The following is a 5,000-nucleotide window of genomic DNA, read 5'->3' as shown; positions in this document are numbered from 1 at the left end:
TGTAAGGAAGCTGATTGGCAGGATCCCTCGCGAGTGCACCGCCGATCAACCTTGATCTTTTGAGAAGGGTTTGAGTGCGAGCATGCCCGTCAGGACTCGAAGGATGGTGAACTATGCCTGAGCAGGGTGAAGCCAAAGGAAACTCAGGTAGAGGCCCACAGTGATACTGATGTGCAAATTGTTCGTCTGACTTGGGTATAGGGGCGAAAGACTAATTGAACCGTCTAGTAGCTGGTTCCCTTCGAAGTTTCCCTTAGGATAGCTAGAGCCCCCGTCGAGTTCTATCAGTAAAGCCAATGATTAGAGGCATCAGGGGCGCAACGCCCTCGACCTATTCTCAAACTTTAAATAGCTAGGACAATGCGGCTGCTTCGTTGAGCCACGCCACGGAATTGAGAGCTCCAAGTGGGCCATTTTTGGTAAGCAAAACTGGCAATGCGAGATGAACTGGAAGTTGGGTTACGGTGACCCAGAAACCACAAAGGGTGTTGGTCGATTAAGACAACAGAATGGTGGTCTTGGAAGTCAAAATCCGGTAAGGAGTGTGTAACAACTCACCTGTCGAATCAACTAGCCCCAAAAATGGATGGTGCTTAAGCGTGTGACCTATACCCGACCGTCGGGGCAAGGGCCAGGCCCCGATGAGTAGGAGGGCATGGCAGTCACCGTAAAACTCGAGGGGTGAGCCCGGACGGAATGGCTGTCGGTGTAGATCTTGGTGGTAGTAGCAAATATTCAAATGAGAACTTTGAAGGCTAAAAAGGGGAAAGGTTCCATATGAACAGCACTTGCACATGGGTTAGTTGATCCTAAGAGACGGGGGAAGCCCATCTGACAGTGCGCCTCGCACGAGCTTTGAAAGGGAATTGGGTTAAAATTCTTGAACCGGGATGCGATGGTTGACGGCAACGTTAAAGAGTTCAGAGACGTCACTGGGGGCCTCGAGAAGAGTTATCTTTTTTATTTAACAGCCCACCCACCTTGGAAATGACTCAGCTGGAGGTAGGGTCCTACAGCTGGAAAAGCACTGCACATCGCGTCGTGTCCGGTGCGCCCCCAATGGCACTTGAAAATTTAGAGGATCGAGTGCCGTCCGTGCCCGGTCATACTCATAATCGCATCAGGTCTCCAAGGTGAATAGCCTCTAGTTGATGGAACAATGTAGGCAAGCAAAGTTGGCAAAATAGATCCGTAACCTCAGAAAAAAGATTGGCTCTGAGGGCTAGGCACGGGGGTCCCAGTCTCAAACCCGTCAGCTATCGGTGCACTGCTCGAGCTACCCTCGCGGTGAGAGCGGGTCACTGCATGCTGGTCGAAGGACGGATTGGGAACGGCTCCCTCGGGGGCTTTCCTCGGATGATGAACAGTCGACTCAAAACTAGTACAGACAAGGGGAATCTAACTGTTTAATTAAAACAAAGCATTGCGATGGTCCTTACGGATGCTCACACAATGTGATTTCTACCCAGTGCTCTGAATGTCAAAGTGAAAAAATTCAACCATGCGCGGGTAAACGACGGGAGTAACTATGACTCTCTTAAGGTAGCCAAATGCCTCGTCATTTAATTAGTGATGCGCATGAATGGATTGATAAGATTCCCACTGTCCCTGTCTACTATCCAGTGAAACTATAGCCAAAGGAACAGGCTTGACGAAATCAGTGGGGAAAGAAGACCCTGTTGAGCTTGACTCTAGTCCAACTTTGTGAAATGACTTGAGAGGTGTAGGATAAGTGGGAGCCCCCGGGCGAAATTGAAATACCACTACTTTTAACGTTATTTTACTTATTTCATGAATCGGAGGCGGGGCACGACCCCTTCTTTTGGACCTAAGGCCGGCCTCGATCGATCGATTTGGGCAAAAAATGTTGTCAGGTGGGGAGTTTGGCTGGGGTGACACATTTGTTAAAAGATAACGTAGGTGTCCTAAGATGAGCTCAACAAGAACAGAAATCTCGTGTGGAACAAAAGGGTAAAAGCTTGTTTGATTCTGATTTCCTATACGAATACGAACCGTGAAAGCATGGCTTATCGATCTTTTAGACCTTCGGGATTTAAAGCTAGAGGTGTTGAAAAGTTACCATAGGGATAACTAGCTTGTGGCAGGCAAGCGTTCATAGCGACGTTGCTTTTTAATCCTTCGATGTCGGCTCTTCCTATCATTGTGAAGCAAAATTCACGAAGTGTTGGATTGTTCACCCATTAATAGGGAACATGAGCTGAGTTTAGATTGTCGTGAGACAGGTTAGTTTTACCCTACTGATGATGGCATTGTGATAGTAATTCAACCTAGTGCGAGAGGAACCGTTATTCACACAATTGGTCATCGCGCTTGGTTGAAAAGCCAGTGGCTTGAAGCTACCGTGCGCTGGATTATGACTAAACACCTCTAAGTCAAAATTCAGGCTAGAAGCGACTCATGCGCCAGCTGCCCGATTGCCTACCCGCAGTAGGGGCCCATGGCACCCAAAGGCACGTGTCGTAGGTGTAGCCCCCACGGTGGACGAGTCACGCGGGCCTCTTAGGAGCTCAATTCCCACCGAGCGATGGGTAGAATCTTTTGTAGATAACTTAAATATGTAACGGGGTATTGTAAGTGGCAGGGTGGCCTTGCTACCACGATCCACTGAGATTCAGCAATTTTGTCGCTTCGATTCATCCCTCCCCTCATTGACCTTCCTTTTTTTCACGTCACCCCCCTTTGGGGTTGGTGCGGGCCCTGGTGAGGGCGATTACCTCGATCACCATCGACACATGCAGGCCCTTGGTGCGGGCGATTACCTCGAACACCATCGACACGTGCTGGGCCTTGGTGCGAGTGGTTACCTCAACCATCATCGACACAAGATGGCCCCTGGTACGAGTAATTACGTCGAACACCATCGGCACATGCTAGGCCTTGGTACGAGCGGTTGCCTTGACCACCATCGATAGAAGATGGCCCTTGGTAAGGGCGGTTGCCTCGACCACCATTGGCACAAGGCGACCCTTGGTGCAGGCTCTTACCTTGACCACAATCGGCAGAAGATGGCCACTGGTGCGAGCGGTTACCTCGACCACCATCGGCATAAGATGGCCCCCTGTGCGTCGATTGCATCGAACACTATCGGCACATGCTGGGCCTTGGTGCAGGCGGTTACCTCGACCACCATCGGCATGTGCTAGGCCTTAGTGCGGGCGATTGCCTCGAGCACCATCGACACAAGCCGGCCCTTGGTGCGGGCTCTTACCTCGACCACCATTTGCATAAGATGGCCCCTAGTATGGGCGGTTACCTCGAACACCATCGACACATGCCTGGCCTTGGTACGAGTGGATGCCTCGAGCATCATCAGCACTAGTTGGCCCTTTGTGCGGGCGGTTACCTCGACCACCATAAGCACAAAATGGCCCTTGGTGCGGGCGGTTATGTCGAACACCATCGACACATGCTGGGCCTTGGTGAGAGCGGTTGCCTCGATCACCATCGGTAGAAGATGGCCCTTGTTACAGGCGGTTGCCTCGAGCACCATCGGCACAAGTCAACCCTTGGTGCGGGCTCTTACCTCGACCACAATCGATAGAAGATGGCCCCTGATGCGAGCGGTTGCCTCGACCACCATCGGCATAAGCCGACCCTTGGTGCGGGCGGTTGCCTCGACCACCATCTGCACAAGATGGCCCCTGGTGCGAGTGGTTGCATCGAACACCATCGACACATGCTGGCCCCTGGTGCGGGCGGTTACCTCAAACACCATTGGTACGTGCTGGGCCTTGGTGCAGGCGGTTGCCTCAACCATCATCGACAGAAGATGGCCCTTGGTGCGGGCGTTTGCCTCGACCACCATCGGCACAATCCGACTTTTGGTGCGGGCGATTGCCTCGAGCACCATCGGCACAAGCTGGCCCTTGGTGAGGGCGATTGCCTCGAACACCATCGGCATGTACTGGGCCTTGGTATGGGCAGTTGCCTTGACCACCATTGGCACAAATCGGCCCTTGGTGCGGGCTCTTGCCTCGACCACCATCGATAAAAGATGGCCCCTGGTGTGGGTGGTTGCGTCAAACACCATCGGCACATGCCGGGCCTTTGTGCGGGCGGTTGCCTCGAACACCATCGACACATTCCGGGCCTTGGTGTGGGCACATGCCTCGAGCTGGTGCGAGTCGTTGCCTCGACCACCATCGGCACATGCTAGCCCTTGGTGCAGGCAGTCGCATCGACCACCATCGGCACGCGTTGGCCCTTGGTGCAGGCACATGCCCCAACCACCATCAGCACCTGCTCACCCTCAGTGCGGGATATGCCTGTTCGGAAAATGTGTCCCCGTTTCAGACACTTTAACGTCTACTGGTAGCATATCTATAAAATCTTTAATGCTTTTTAGGAGGTGGTGGTGTGCATGATGGGCTTCCCATTGCGTACACCCAGGGCAACGTCCCTCGAACGAAATACAGGGTGTGAATGCCTTTCAAACATTTTGTCTGACGACTGGTTGCTCTAGTGATCGGTAGGCACCCATGGCCTCGATCGGTTGGCGTTTATGCAAAAAAGGGGAGCTGAGCTCGAGCCCGTGCATGTGGCAGGTGCTGGCCTGACCCCAGACCAAGTCCTTGAATTGGGCAATGATTCTCTGGGGTGGTACGAGCAGAAGCCGTGGTTGCGGGCTTGGCTCGGCCAGGTCTCTTAGTATTTGACGATCTCACAGTCCCTTCTCATCGACCACAAAAATGCCTAGGCCTCGACAAGGCCGTGCGCGCAGCTGATGCTGCCCTAGACCCAAGGAACAAGTCCCTGAATCAGGCAACGTCCCCCTGGAATGGTGTCAGCAGAGCTCACGCATGCGATCCCGATCGAGCCAAGCATTGGTGGTGTCACTTTGTTGTTGCCTGTCGGATGGCAGAGGCAGTCTCATGGCCCTTGCTCATGTTTTTCTCATGCCAAGCGGTTGTGGCATGGCCTCACACGTCGTTTCCTCTGCTCGTTCGTCGAGTAATCGATCAGGTGGGTTGTGGACCGAC

General features: G+C 53.0%; 1 non-coding gene across 1 annotated transcript in view; it reads left to right on the top strand.

Annotated features, from left to right (window-relative positions):
* Window positions 1-2,658, top strand: part of LOC149517361 (25S ribosomal RNA) — a 3,344-nt gene extending 686 nt beyond the window's left edge. Inside the window, exon 1 of the ribosomal RNA XR_016344411.1 lies at window positions 1-2,658. This exon is cut by the window's left edge and continues 686 nt beyond it. This is a non-coding gene — a ribosomal RNA (25S ribosomal RNA).
* The last annotated feature ends 2,342 nt before the right edge of the window (window positions 2,659-5,000 follow it).

Source organism: Durio zibethinus, chromosome 8 (genome assembly GCF_047325235.1).
Source record: "Durio zibethinus cultivar Kanyao isolate XHJ-2024 chromosome 8, ASM4732523v1, whole genome shotgun sequence".
Lineage (NCBI taxonomy): Eukaryota > Viridiplantae > Streptophyta > Magnoliopsida > Malvales > Malvaceae > Durio > Durio zibethinus.
This window is presented reverse-complemented; position numbering and strand designations above follow the sequence as displayed.